Raw genomic sequence first — 16,851 nt, forward strand, 5'->3', positions numbered from 1 at the left:
CATTTAATGGTTGTCCATATATGTCCACCCATGTATTTAATGGTCTAATATAAACATAAGGACCCTACACTATAACAGCCATAGCAATATAGAACTTTAACAGATAGTAAGTCACTTTTGCATTTTACGCGATTTAATCCTGTTTTCTAAATCGAGTACACAAACGATAAAATTTTCATACAAAAATTTCACAAATGTCAATTCACATACAATAAGCACGGAAAATAATATAAAATTATTGTTCTAGCTCGGATTTGTGGTCCTGAAACCAGTATTCTGACTAGGGTCTAAACTGTGTTGTTACATGTGTTATGCTTGATGTGGCTGCTTGTGGTTGATTACATTAATGAATGTGATGGATGACATGTATATTTAATGTATGAAATATGATTAATGAGTATGACAATAGATGTGGTATAATGATGAATAGATATGAAATTGGTGTGGAATGCCAAATGAAAGCCTAATGGTTTAAGTATGTGATATGTTGACACTACCAAGTTATAAATTATCCATGAATGTGAATGGTTGAGTAAAAAAAGGTGGCATGTTGCATGCCATGAAGATAGTGTAGGTAGGTGAATGTTCAATAGTGGCAAATGGCTTGGAAAATAGCCTAAAAACTGTCTACACGATTAGACACACGAGCATGTGTCTAGGCCGTGTGTGACATATGGTCTGCCTCATGGGCATGTGATCCGACCATGTGTTCCCTGCACCCTAAAAACTGTAAAACAGAATGCCTAATAGTAAACACACAGGCAGAGACATGGTCGTGTGTCTCAACTGTGTGGAGGACACGGCCTTAGGACATGGGCGTGTACCTAAGCCGGGGTGAAGTCTGCACTTAATTTTGAGAATTTAATTTGCCACACGGCCTAGGCATACGGGCATGTGTTGTGGCCGAGTGACCTCATTTTGCTGATGACGTCATAGTCAGAGAGTTACACAGGTGTGTCCCAAGTCACAAGGGCGTGTTTGACCACACGGGCGTTTGACTCTCCAAAACAAGAAAATTTTTTAATTGATGAAAAGATTTTGAAAGTTCTCAGTTTAGTCCCAACACCGCTCCCGATGTATGTTTTGGGCCTCGTAGACCTTTATAAGGGACAATTTGCATGTGACTGAAAAGATTTAAATTGGGTGAAATTTTATAGCTTGGTTTTGTATGTTTGTTTACGTTTAAGTTCGGTAATGCCTCGAACCCTGTCCCAATGTCAAATATAGGTAAGGGGTGTTACACACGGTCATGTAACATGACAGTGTGTCACACACAGCTGAGACACACGCTCGTATCTCTGGCCGTGTAGACAAAAATAGGCTATCTACAAAGCCAATTTGCCACCCTTTTCTCATGCACACCTAGCAATGAAAATGGTACCATTTCAATACATTTATAAGCAGCCAAAACATGCCCATTCATATACAAATCATGCCATTTATACATCATCCTTTTCACTAGTCAGTTCCACAACCAAAAACATGCCAAATCAAATTGATACTTTAACTAATATCCACATTTAAACATAACCCAAATTATCAAGCATTTACTAAACCAAAATGGCATCCAAACATCATATTAAATTATACCAAAGCTTCCCATTTCTCAAACCATAACACATAATTAACAATTTACTAAATACTTATTCATAAACCCATCAAAATAACCATATCATGCCTACCAAAACACAAGGCATCATAAATACATCACATATCACATATTAACTCATAACATAAGGCAAATTCAACTTCATCAACAACACTAGCTTTTTGTTCAATTTCGCGCGGAGTCAAATTTACAAGCCAACTCACGTGGCTAAGTTCAAAGTTCAAAACATACCAAAATGACACTAGCCTATACATGCCATATACCATATATACAAAGCTTCAAAAGTACCAACAAGTTGATCGATAGTGTGACGATGTTCCTGATGATCCTTGAGTTTGATCTAGCTTCGATTATCTATAAAAACATGAAAAGAACACACAGAGTAAGCTTTAAAAGCTTAGTAAGCCATATACAAATAAATTCATCATATGAATATTTGCATATCAATTCAAATATGCTAAGCATAGCTAAACACATTCAAGTTCACAAACCTCTCTCATTGTACTCATACTCAATATCATAATTGAATTCATCAAATACTTCCCACTTCAATACTTGTATCAATCTCATATGTACCTAAGTCACTTAACTCATTCACACATTCTTTCTCGACTTAACTTTTCCCGTTGAACCATTCGAAATCGTTAAGGATACTCGAAAATCACATAAAGCTCGAACAATGCCATATCCCAGATATGGTCTTACATGTTATCACATATAGATGCCACTATCCCAGACAGGGTCTTACACGTAATCACAATACAATGCCAATGTCCCAGATATGGTCTTACATGAAATCACATCTTGATAACCTAATGTCATGACATTTGTATCCTATACTATTCCTAAGGTTCGTACGAAACTTTCGAATATCAAAACTTCATCGATTCTTTCTCGTATTTTCTCGTTCAACATTCATAGCAATTCAATGACAATTAAACATATAATTTAATTTAAAGATGTTTATTTGCATATGAACTTACCTCGTATTAAGGATTGACGTATCGGGTCGACTATTTGACAACTTTCGATTTTCCCCATTATACTTTCTTTCTTGATCTATAAAAATTCAAAATTTAGCTCATTTAATCACCTATTCATTAAATTTCATCCAAAAATACCTATTTGGACATTTTTTCACTTTAGCCCCTAAAGTTTCACATTTATTCAATTTAGTCTCTATTTCACAAATACACAAAATTCAATAAGACCTATGCTTAGCTGAATTACCATAGTTCCCCTAGTAGCCCATTATTCACATTTATTTCACATGTCAACCCCTCATTTACAAATTTCACAATTTAATCCTTATTTGACATTTTTGTCAAAAATCACTTTACAAAACATTAAAATTTATCATCAGGCTTTCATATTTTGTAGTCAATCATTCAAAAGCTCAAGCATTCATCAATGGCACTTCACAAAATCATTGACAACTTCAAAAATTAAGGCATGGGCTAGCTAGAATACAAAGCAACGATCACAAAAACATAGAAATCATAAAAAATCGAGCTAAAATGCGCTTACTATTGAATCATGCATGAATCGAACACTTGAAGCTTTGATAATGGTTTCTCCTTCTTATAATTTTGATTGGAAGATGATGAAAATAAATAATTTTATTATTTGTTTTAACTATTATAACTTATTAACCAATTTACATTATTAACCTTTAATATAAACATATAATAACACATAATGGATGGTCATTTATGTCCCCTACACAACCAATGGTCCATTTACAACTTCACATTTTAATTTCTTAGCAAATAAACACATTTAACATATAGAATGCCACTTTTGCATTGTACGTGATTTAGTCTTTTTCTCAAATTAAACATCTAAACACTAAAATTATTTCATGAAACTTTCACACATATAATCACATGCTATAAAAACAAAAAATAATATTAAAATAATTTTTTGACCTCATTTTTGGTTTCAAAACCACTGTTCTGATTTAGCTAAAATCGGGTTGTTACAAAACCAATAGAGTGCCTGTTGTTCTTGAACATTTATCTATTCTTCAGTAATTTGATATTGTTGAATCTTGAATAGTGCCATTCTTTGCTTTAGTTGCTTTAAGGACTGCATCACTTTTTTTCAAATGAACTCCAAGAGGTTGAGGCTTCTGATGAGGCAAAATGATTGGCAGAAGATGTATGTGCCATACTTTTCTGGTGTTGTTTTGTTGTTTCTACTCCTTATATTTTCGCACATATAGACCATGAAATTCCTCCTTTGTTTGGGGTAACATTTTCATTGGAATTCAAATGGACTTTAGCCGTTCTGTAGAGTGCAGTGACTAGGGAAGGAAAATTTAGACTGCTTGCATTCTTTTTCACACACTGATGCACCTCATGAAAACCAACCTTGTCGATGTTGAGTTTCCTACCCATGATGGTCGAATGCAATAGTAGCATTCATTCCTTAGACACTGTGGAACTGTGGGTTGATGGCATTAACCTACCCTTGAGGAAGTGACACCAGACCTTACAAATGGGCTTTAGTGATGTTCTCTCGACTGTGTGACATTTTTGGCTGGACACATTCCATTTAGTTCTTTCAACACACAAGTCCTTTAACACCTAATTTAAGCCTTGAGCATCAAATTTTTCAGTGAATGAGGTATGCTCGTCTTGAACATTTGTGTAACACGTAGGTTTGTGCAAGTGTACACAATCGTTATCAATTAATAAGTAAGTATCAAGTTATCGTCTCCACAGGGATTGTATTTGTGCTAAGCCACCTAATTTGTAAAATTATATTAACAATTTGGTAAATAAAAACAAAATATAGTTGAGAAGTGATGATTAAAATATATTAAACCAAATGCAATGATCCCTAATGCAAATTATCCTAAGTATGCAAACTATATTACTGAAACAAATTTTAGCAAAATTAAACACAATATGCAACAATTATAACATAAATAATTTAGGACAGTTACTTTAATTAAACTTGACTTATTATTAACATGCTTAATAACATTAAGAAAAACATTCCATGGCAACTCGATCTTTCATGAGTTTGGAAACCACATTAGGTCCTTTTGGAATCCTTTACTTAGTAAATACCCATTTTATTGATTCTTATTTACATAAGGGTTTCTTAGTATTCATGTGAGATAACAGGGACATGTTAGGTTTGAAATAGTTTAAACACACAAATCTAAGAACTATGCAGATAATAGAGCTTGGTGAGAGTTGTTATGCAACTTGCAATTTAATCGGGTTAGGATCTAAATTGAGCATGCACATTTCAATTATGTGTCCACCAGCCGTCATCTGGTTAGGATCGCTCCGCTAATTCAGGTGCCTTTCAATCACATATGAACAAAATAAGAACTTAATTTTAATTAAAAACATGATCGATTAAGGCACAAACATTATAAGCATGAATCAAATAAATATTATTAATTAAAACAATCATCCTAGCTTAAATAAAATTAAGCTAACATTGTTGTAAACAAGAACAAAGAACACATAGGAAACATTTGTAGATTAAATTAAAGAAAAGAAAGATTAAACCCAAATCAAAGTGGCTGTCACCTGAGACTCTGACTGACGAGGCTCCTTCGCTGATGGCTCTCCATGGTGGCCGAATAAGGGCTCTTTAAGAGGATTTAATTGCTAAAATCTTTATGAAGTGATTATGCTAGGTGTGGTAAATGAAAAATACTAAGAGAATTGAGAAAGAAGAGAGAATGATGATGGATAAGGGATGATGAATGAGGGAATGAAGGGGTCATATTTATAGGTGACAAGAGGTGGGTAGTTTGCTAAAAATAGCTAGGTTTATTCTCTTCAAATCTCTTTCTTGGATGGTCGGCCACAATTACTGGAATTTGAGCTGATTTTTGCTTGATTTTTAAGCAAATTAAATGCCATAATAACTCAGGACTGAGACTTAGTCAATCGTAAATCTTTGGGCAAATCTCTAATTTCTTCAACAATACAAGGACCTTGTGTAATTAAACCAAAAAGTGGCTTAAAAGAACAGCCACGTGTAGCCGAATTTGGGTTGACTTAGTCTTCAATTTGGAAGGTTTTGTAATCCAACAAAACTATCAAAAATGTCCAAAATAAATTAATAAGTTAAAGGACCAAAGAATAAAATTTAACCAATTTAAATAATTAATTAAAACCCAAATTACTAATGAAATATAATTTTATATTTTATTATTTAATTTAATCATGCATGGCCCATTTTATGTCTTAAAAATATAATATGCTCAAATCAATATAAAATAAGCCATTTTATGCATGAAAATTATATAATAAAGCATAAAATCACATTTTAATAATTTTTATGTCCTAATTTCATATTTTCAAATATTTCATTAATTTATTAAATAATTACTTAGTTTTAACAACGAATTTAAGTAAAAGGGTAATAAATTACATAGGAAAAATCCTATATATTTTTCATTTTACACACCCCCAAACTTAAATCATTTCTCGTCCCAAGTAATGTTTATGCAGAACAAAAGGTCTTGCTAAGGCAAAATTATTAATTGTGTAAGCAGCATCAATCTTTGTCTGATAATCATGCATTAATAACTTCATGCTCATCGATCTTTTTTTATTAACAAGTAATTCATATGCAAACATTTTGAGAAGTTTATACTAAGTTTCAAAATATGCCAACATGAAGCATAGTTTGTATGTATGTCACAGCCACAGATAACATTCTTCATACAACATAATTTCTTATCAATAAAGCAAACAATCATAAGGCTTATTTATGATCTTCATATGTTGAACTTAGGACTTCCTCTCCACTAATATAGGTGACATAATCATCAAATTAATAGGTCTTTTATAAGGTTGTAATGGGGCTCGGTTACAGGTAGGGATTTTAAGAGATGGGACATTTCAGTTTTAAAATTCTTAACCTTTAATTTTGTCTTGGTTTTCTCGTAATACAACCTTTCTCTTTAAGTGAACCATTGGAACACCCCCAAACTTTTTTTGAACTCAAGCTCATACATTTTTCCTTTTTGTAGACTGAGCAAACTTTTCTTTTCTTTTCTTTTTTTTTAAAGCAAGAGCACCTATATCTTTTTGAAAATTTCCTCAAATGTTGATTACCAAGAAAACTTTAGTTAAGATAGGTGTACAAAATTAGGATAACTTTAAAAGATGGTAATATGGCTTATAATGTAGGTTCATTAGAAATAAACAGGCCTTTAAGCTAAAAATTACAGTTTCAGGGGTTGATAAACCGTAAATTATACATATTTTGACCCCATGTTTAATACATTTTATGGATGATTTCTCATTACAATTGGTGAATTTGATGCTCCTAATGCTTTAATTTCATGTTTTATACTTAGGAGAGCATAGGAGAGCGAAAGGAACGAGAAACGGGCCAAAAATAGAGAAAATAAGCCAAAGTACGAAATCAACTCGGGCTGGACCTCCTCACACAGGCAGACCACATGGTCGTGTGAATCTGGCAGAATTGAAGCACACTCATACAGGTATAGCACACGCTCGTGCCATTCTAACAGGCTCGACACGACCTAAAGTAATCGTACACGGGCATGTCACACGGGCGTGTCCCTGCCGAGCCAAGTTAAGTCCAATTCGGAAATGGCCACTTTTGAGGGCTTCTAGGCATTCCAAAGCCTATAAATACACCCTAGAGAAGGAAGAAAAAGAAGGAGGATAATAGGGGGTAAGGAATTACTCTAAGGAAGCCGATTGATCCATCTCAGAAGCTGGATTCATCATCAAGACTGAAAATCTCTCCTCAATTTCCTTTCGGGAGTTTTGGGTTTTCTTTATGTTTTGTATTCTTTATTCTTTTGAGATGTTTTCTTATTTAGTTATGAACTAAAACCCCTAAATACCTAGGGGGAATGAAACCTAAGACGAATCTTGTTATTATTTTCTGAATCGTATGATAAATATTTAACTTATTCTTAATTATGTGTTCTTAATTCTTGTTTTGATATCCCAGGATACTGATTCAAGACATGCTCTTATTCAGAGGAGGAATAGACCCTATCTAAGAGTACATTTGTCATAATTAAGCGGAGTTGATTGCACACCTAGAAATAGGGTGACAAGATTTTGCCAGATTAGGGTGAAACCTAATAAGGGGATCCATAGATCGAGTTAATGCAACCCTAGAGTGTTAATTAGAGAAAAGTCTCGGTTATTCAATCTAGGAATTAGACGTTATTAGTCTTGAATAGGGATAATAACATGACTTAGGGATCTCTATGGAACAAGTTGAATGAATAAATCGTCTGATTCGGAGCCAGAGTAACAAGTAAAGTCTAGGTGGATTTTTCCTTAGGTATTGTCTTCATTCAATCGATTTTCCCAAAACCAATTCCCCAATTCTTTTCTCTGTGAGTTCTTAGTTTAGATAATTAGTTAATTAAAACAAAACCCCGTTATTCTTAGGCTAGATAATAAAAAGACAGTCATTACTAGTACTTTTAGTTTCTTTGGGTTCGACAATCCGGTCTTGCTAAAACTATACTACTGTTCGATAGGTACACTTGCCTACATCGCAAGAATAGTTAGTTCAAGAACGAGTAATTATAAATATTTAAAACCTATCACGAAACCTCGCGATCAAGTTTTTGGCGCCGTTGCCGGGGAACTGAAATATTAGGAACACTCAATTTTTATTACTTTAGCCATTTATTTTTCTTGCAATTTAATTTAATTTAATTATTATTTATTAATTTCCTTTTTCTTTCTATTGGCAGGTTTTCATAGTTTATGACTAGAAGAAACCCGTCGGGACCATTACTGTTTGACGAAGAAATCGATCACACAGTTCGTAGAAACCAAAGAGAAATAAGGCGAAGCTTAAGATACACGGAGAACGAGCAAGAAGACGATACTCAACCCCTAACCGAAGAGATGGCTAAAAACCAAGGCAATCAGTTGCCTTCTGCAATTGCGATTAATCAAAATCCTGCTCCACGCACTATGTATGACTATGCTAAACCTTTTTAACAGGAACTGAGTCAAGTATAGTTAGACCTACTATTGCTGCAAATAATTTCGAACTGAAACCTAACATAATTCAGATGATACAACAGTTTGTTCAGTTTGATGGTTTGCAGGATAAGGATCCCAACACTCACTTGGTGAATTTCCTGGAATTTTGTGACACTTTCAAAATTAATGGCATTTCTGATGATGCCATTCGCCTTCGGTTATTCCCTTTTTCACTGAGAAACTCAGCTAAACAGTGGTTAAACTCGTTACCACGAGGGTCTATCACTACTTGGGAACAAATGACCAAAAAATTTCTACTAAAATATTTTCTGCTGGCTAAAACTGCTAAGTTACGTAATGATATCTCTTCTTTTGTGCAGATGGACTTAGAAACACTTTACGATGTATGGGAGAGATACAAGGATCTATTGCAAAGGTGCCCTCACCATGGGTTACCTCTATGGCTGCAATTTCAAACGTTTTACAATGGTGTGAATCCCTCGACAAGACAGATGATTGACGCAGCTGCTGGAGGAACCATCAACAACAAAACACCTGAAGAGGCTTATGAATTCATTGAAGAAATGTCACTGAATAATTATCAGTGGCAAGTTATGATGACTAAGCCAACAAAAACAGCCGGTGTTTATAACGTCGACTCAGTTACTATGCTATCAAATTAGGTAGAACTTCTCAATAAAAAGATTGATGGTTTCCTTGGTTCTACGCAGGTACATCCAGTAATGAGGTGTGACTCAAGTGGAGGAGGTGTGCATACGGAATATCAATCCTTCAATCCTACAACCAAAGAGGAACAAGTCAACTATATGGGTAACAATAACTTTAGATCTCAAAATAACACATACAGTAATACTTATAATGTAGGTTGGAGGAACCACCCAAATTTCTCCAAGGGTGGTCAAGGGAATCAAAAACCACAAAATCCTTAGGGTTTTCAACAGCCACCTTATCAACAAGAGAAGAAACTGAACCTTGATGAGCTACTCTCAAAATTCATATCAGTGTCAAAAACGCGTTTCCAAAATACCGAGACAGCACTTAAAAATCAACAAGCATCGATCAAAGGACTTGAAACTCAGATAGGCCAGCTATCCAAACTAATCTCCGAATGACCACAAGGTAGCTTACCAAGTAATACTGAACCTAACCCAAGGGAACACTTCAAAACAATTAGTACTCAAAATAAGGAAGGATTTATTGCACCTGAGCCAGAATTGATGCAAGAAACTGTGGTGAGCAAAGGTAAAAGTGAGGTAAGTCATAACAAAATGGTGAATGAAGAATATAAACCTCATGTCCCATATCCTAACACGACAAGGAAAGATCATTCAGACGAACAATCTGGTAAATTCCTTAAACTTTTGAAAAAAATACATATTAACTTACCGTTTATTGAAGCTCTATCGCAGATGCCGAATGCAATGAAATTTTTAAAAGAGCTTTTAGTAAATAAGTGGAAGTTGGACGAAGTGTCGCATGTGGAGCTAAATGCAGTCTACTCAGCTATTCTACAGAATAAGCTACCCCACAAATTGAAAGATCTAGGGAGTTTTACAATTCCTTACTTAATTGGTAGTTTAGATATAAATCATGCATTAGCTGATTTAGGGGCTAGTATTAACGTCATACCTTACAAAATGTTTAAGCAACTAGGTCTTGGGAAACCTAAACAAACTAGGATGTGCATTCAATTGGCAGATAAAACTATAAGATTTCCTAGGGGTATTATTGAAGATGTACTAGTGAAAGTAGATAAGTTCATATTTCCCGTTGATTTCGTTGTTCTAGACATAGAGGAGCATAATAACACCCCTTTGATTTCAGGGAGGCCCTTTTTAGCAATTGCTAAAACCATCATTGATGTTGGCACAGTGAACTCACACTCCGAGTGGGAGACGAAACAATCACCATTCAAGCTCGAAACTCTAGCAACACATCAGGAATTGATGGTGATCATCTAAACCATTATGCTAAAACTAACAATATGGTGCAACTTACTTTGTAGAAAATGAGTCTGAAGAAAGCACATGAGTCGCTCTCAAGCAATAATAGAGAACCTATTCTTGAAGATCGGAGATTACAAATTGAGGAACTCGATGAATGGTGGATGCACAAACCAAGAATACACGATAAATCGAAACTATGCCAAAACGAGCCCGATACCTCTCCAAATCAACCTAAGGTTGGTAATAAAGTCTTACTTGATGCCGCAGATCCCCACATTGTCACTACCACACCGAATGAGGAAATCCCTCTTACGGTACTCAGTATTTTTCCATTTGGTATAGTGGAAGTGAGTCATCCTAGGTTCGACACTTTTAAGGTAAACAACACCCGTTTAAAACCTTATTTTGATGAGACTGATAGCAGGAATGAGGAGTATAAACTCCTTCAACCACCATAACCATACAATGGAGAGGTAAGTCGAGCTTAGACTATAAATAAGCACATCTTAGGAGGCAACCCGAGCACTAACAATATTAATTTCTTTGAATTTTTGTATTTAACTCCGAACTTACTAATAGAAATCTTGAATACAAGTGTTTCCACAGAGACACGGCTAAGCACATAGGCGTGCTTAAGGCCGTGTGAAAACAGGACAAAAGATTTCCCCAACATGGGCTATGATTAAACGCCACGGCCGTGCGATATGGCCATGGTCGAGCCTGCCAGAACAACACAGGCGTGCAACATGAAGTGTGGAAGACTCGTGGTAGGAACTGAGAAACTAGCACGAGCATGCGACATGCCCATGTCTAACACTCGTGGTCGAACCTGTTAAATTAACACGGGAGTGGAGCTTGAACACACGGGCATGGGAGAAGCGAACAAAGCTAGACACGACCATACAACAAGGCCGTGTAAACCCACACGCCCGAGGAACATGGACGTGTACTAAATGTCAGACACGTCCAAATTTGAAATTCGCGAATCACACGAGCTAAAATTGGGGGACACGGGCATGTGCCATGGTCGTGTGCCCCAAAATCTATAAATACCCTATACTATTCACTTTCTTCCCCATTCAAAAACCCTAATCCTAGCCACTGCAACTCCACACGGACCCCTGCCACGCCCGTGCGCCGCCTTCAACTTCGTTTTTTTCGCTCAATCTCTCTCCCTTAGCGTTTGTTTACTCTTTTCACTTCTATTTTACTTATTACTAATGCTTATTATTACAATAATTTCCATTTCTTTTGAACTATCTTCCATTTCTGTTCATTACTTTATCATTTAGTTTACATTTTTAGTTAGTTATTATACATTGCATGTTAAATCAAGTGATTAGGAAACTTCATACCCATGATTTTACCATGCAAATTCTCATGATATTCCCATGCCAATATCTCTCATGTAATTTGTATTGTTCAATTATTTCTTATGTATTTCATGTTGTTAGGAAAGCTTCATTCTTTTACACATGCCATTACTATATACAATGACAAAGTCACGGCATTATTATATTAATTATGTTTGGTTGTGGCTGAAAGTCTGCTTTTTAGTTGGAAATTATATTCCTTTTACTTCGACCACTCATCAAGATGGCTTGATGATTCTAATCACAGGTACCATGTCATCGTCAAGAGGAAAGAAAACTATCGTACCTACTTCGAGGAAGAGGAAGGGAGCGTCCTCTTCTGCGAGCCCAACTGCGAAAATCCGTCACCCTCTCCTATAGTTTCCCCGAGGGCCCTAAGAAGAACTGTTCCAAATACTTCGAGCCCGACCCTTAATTGCGGGCCGCTGCATTGACTGGGCTACCATAGAACAAGTCCAGATGGCTGACGCGATTCAGGCTCTCCTAACCACAGACCCTTGGGAGCTGTTTTTCGAGATTATCGAGTCGACATACCTTGAGCTCACGATGGAACTATGCTCAACGTTCCATCTCCAGACTGTAATGACAAGGTATGATGACCCCGGCACAGTCCAGTTTCGCCTAGGCGGATTAATCCGCCAGCTAAGCGTCCCAGAGTTCGGTGCTGCTCTAGGCCTATATACGGAGGAGTTTCACGAGGATAATGAATTACATGCTCTCAGTCGCCACATACATTTCTCTCCCTCGAAGTGCTGGCACACTTTGGCCCCTAGCACGTCCTCGTACAATCCTAGCCGCTCCAAGGCATCAGTTCTCCCACCATCCCTGAGGTACTTACACACTATTTTAGCTCACACGATTACAGGGAGGCGAGAGAGCACTCGCGTCATCAACACCCACGACGTCTACTTCTTATGGTTCATGTCGCAAGGGCACATTACCGACCTTACCTATTTCATCGCCCTTGCAATTCAGCACCAGATAGAGCGGCATCGGAAGGGGGTCATCTCCATTGGCTCGTATGTGACTAGGCTAGCGTGACACTTAAGACTCCTCAACACTGCAGCCCAAGAATCATCCCTCACCCTTATCGGCCAAATGTCTCCACAAGGCATCTTAAGCATGCTTAGCATGAGGAAGATCAAGAGGTGCCAAGGAACCTACCCACTCCAGTACTGTCTTTCCCAATCTATCGAGGAGAAAGCCTACGAGGACATTCCTGATGATGTCCCCCCATAGTACGGGGACCCACCGACTCAGCCACCACCACACTCTCGTCCAATTCATGCCGCGACTTCATATGCTGACATCTCTAAGCGCCTCACCCGATTTGAGCAACAGTGTTTTCAATGATTTGACAACATTGATACTAGTCTACAGCAGATTTGTCAACACCTCCACATCTCATCGCCAGTCCCACCTCGCGAACCATCCAACGATGAAGATGTTTAGAAATATTTATTTATTATTTTATGTTTTTAATTTTTATTGAAAATACTTTTTATTTTTGTTAGATTTAGAATTTTATTTTTAATTATTAATTTCAGCTATTTCTTTTCGAGTAATTATTCTTCCTAATATCCCCTAAAAAGTTCCTAATTTTATCACAGTTATATAGAGCTCTTAAGCTCATCATCACATAGGAACTAAAACCCCACCGAGAAAGGTTCTCCATGACTGCCATGTCCTGCTCGACCATGACTATAGCTACCACTAGATATAATATTCTTTTGGCGTAGGACTTATGGCCTAATGAACCTCTACGACCGTCGAAGTATCTTCCTCCACTCTCAAACCGATCACTCTCCAAAACTCTAGTTCGAGGAATTCATCATACAGGAAGTTTCACTTCTCTCCCTATCTTATTTTTATACTCTAATATCTATCTTTGTACATTGAGGGCAATGTACATCTTAAGTGTGGGGGGGCATTCATTCATTATCAAAAAAATCCCTGAATAATCACCTTGTTTCTTGAAAAACTATCATATCATATTTAGGAGAAATTTTAATTGATTTATGATTTTGATTGATATTTCTTGAATTAAAACATAGGCATTTATGCATTGATTGTTTAAACTCTAAGACATTAGAGAATCAAGCATGATAAGTTAATTTTTAAGAATTTAAAATTATAGGTTATTTCCCCAAGTCTAGGTATTGCTTTGAATTGGATTTCACGAGTCTAAACATCAAAAAAGCCATAATTTTTGTGATATTTTTGAGCCTTTTGAGCATCTATTAATTCTTTCATGCTCACTTTCATTATTGTTTTGAGTACGTCAATATTGAACTGTTATTCTAGAACTTGCTTGATTATGCATGTCGAGACCACACCATTTGATTTCATATGTCAATATGATTAAGGCACTTAGGATTAACCCACTCATGCTATGAAAAGCCTACCTCCACCATTAACCCCTAGTAAACCCCCTTGAGCCTAACAAGCCATTTCTTGTATTACCCTTAATATTAACCTTTAACCCATTATTGTTGAAATTCCCTAAATTAATCCCTATTTTTGTCGAGATTTGAGTTGAATGGACTGCCTAGCTATGTTTTATTCTTAATAGTTAGTTTATATTATTTTAACTTGTTCTTATAAAAAAAAAAAGAACACTGTTTATACATATCTGTACTTTCATTTTCTGAGAGAAGCTCTGTTGTATGCAAGTAAAGATTAACTCTTTTTCTAGTTAGGTAATTTTTCAATTCAATCTAAATTCTAACCATTTCTTTCAGCTTGTGACCACACCCCCTAACCAAGCCTCGTTACAACCCTTTAAAGACCTTTTGATTGATGTATCATCTTAAATTATAGTGGTGGAGATTTGATTTTCATGCAAGCCTATGGTAATGACTTTTCATTATTGACTATTGAGTGCTTCATTTATTGTCCTTAAACACCTCAGTGATTTGAGTGAATCTTTAGTGAGGATGTGAAACTCTGTAATATTTTGAATCAAAGGTAATTACTTAGATGCGGAGAAACATCTATGTTTGCATGATTAAATACTCAACTTGGAATGTCTGAAACTTTTATGTTCTTCTTAGTTGAATTCCCAATGTATGATTACCTATGGATTATTCTGAGATATTATCGATAGGAATTGTAAGTTGAGAAGAATTTATTTTGATTATGAGTTGAGAATTTTTCTTGAGGACAAGCAAATGCTTAAGTGTGGGGGTATTTGATAAACCGTAAATTATACATATTTTGACCCCGTGTTGAATGCATTTTATGGATGATTTCTCATTAGAATTGGTGAATTCGATGCTCCTAATGCTTTAATTTCATGTTTTATACTTAGGAGAGGATAGGAGAGCGAAAGGAACGAGAAACGGGCCAAAAACAGGGAAAATGGGCCAAAGTACGAAATCAACACGGCTTGGACCTCCTCACACGGGTAGACCACACGGCTGTGTCAGTCTGGCAGAATTGAAGCATGATTCACACGGGTATAGCACACGCCTGTACCATTCTAACAGGCTCGAACACGGCCTGAGTTAATCGCACACGGTCGTGTTACACGGACGTGTCCCTGCCGAGCCCAAGTTAAGTCCAATTCAGACAAGGCCACTTTTGAGGGCTTCTAGGCATTCCAAAGCCTATAAATACACCCTAGAGGAGGAAGAAAAAGGTGGAGGATAATAGGGGGTAAGGAATTACTCTAAGGAAGCCGATTGATCCATCTCAGAAGCCGGATTCATCATCAAGACTGAAGATCTCTCCTCAATTTCCCTTCGAGAGTTTTGGGTTTTCTTTATGTTTTGTATTCTTTATTCTTCTGAGATGTTTTCTTATTTAGTTATGAACTAAAACCCCTAAATACCTGAGGGGAATGAAACCTAAGACGAATGTTGTTATTATTTTCTAAATCGTATGATAAATATTTAACTTGTTCTTAACTATGTGTTCTTAATTCTTATTTTGATATCCCAGGATACTGATTCAAGACATGCTCTTATTCAGAAGAGGAATAGACCCTGTCTAAGACTACATTTTTCATAATTAAGCGGAGTTGATTGCGCACCTAGAAATAGTGTGGCAAGATTTTGCCAGATCCTAATAAGGGGATCCATAGATCGAGTTAATGCAACCCTAGAGTGTTAATTAGAGAAAAGTCTCAGTTATTCAATCTAGGGATTAGACGTTAGTAGTCTTGAATAGGGATAATAACATGACTTAGGGATCTCTACGGAACAAGTTGAATGAATAAATCGTCTGATTCGGAGCCAGAATAACAAGTAAAGTCTAGGTGGATTTTTCCTTAGGTATTGTCTTCATTCAATCGATTTTCATAAAAGCAATTCCCGAATTCTTTCCTTTGTGAGTTCTTAGTTTAGATAATTTGTTAATTAAAACAAAACCCCATTATTCTTAGGCTAGATAATAAAAAGACAGTCATTACTAGTACTTTTAGTTCCTTTGGGTTCGACAATTCGGTCTTGCTAAAACTATACTACTTTTCGATAGGTAAACTTGCCTACATCACAATAATAGTTAGTTCAAGAATGAGTAATTATAAATATTTAAAACCTATCACGAAACCTCGCGATTAGGGGTCTAATATCATAGGGTTGGCTTGAAAATGCTCAAACGATCCAAAGAAATAGTGCCTATATCATTTTAGATTTTTATGTCCCCTAGGATTTCGCCTCAAGAAAGTTACTAAGTCAATTCTAAAGATATAAACCTTCATGCATGTCTAATCTTAAGAGAAACTAGGTTTTCATGGCAAACATTACTAAGGCTAAGATCATACAAGCATTCCATTCTTCATGATGACATACAAACCATCTCATTAACAAAAAATGTCTCTAAACATTCATTGATTAAAACATACTTATGAAAGAAATGATTAAAACATACTTGAAAAATATAAAAATTTGAGCAATTTATTTTCCTTACCCCCTTTAAAAAGAAGCAATGTT

General features: G+C 36.0%; 1 non-coding gene across 1 annotated transcript; it reads right to left on the reverse strand.

Annotated features, from left to right (window-relative positions):
• Positions 1–8,924: 8,924 nt before the first annotated feature.
• Positions 8,925–9,031, reverse strand: LOC121206522 (small nucleolar RNA R71). The gene has a single exon (XR_005901564.1). It is a non-coding gene; the product is annotated as a small nucleolar RNA R71 (small nucleolar RNA).
• Between the last annotated feature and the right edge of the window lie 7,820 nt (positions 9,032–16,851).

Source organism: Gossypium hirsutum, chromosome A01, assembly GCF_007990345.1.
Source record: "Gossypium hirsutum isolate 1008001.06 chromosome A01, Gossypium_hirsutum_v2.1, whole genome shotgun sequence".
Classification (NCBI taxonomy): domain Eukaryota; kingdom Viridiplantae; phylum Streptophyta; class Magnoliopsida; order Malvales; family Malvaceae; genus Gossypium; species Gossypium hirsutum.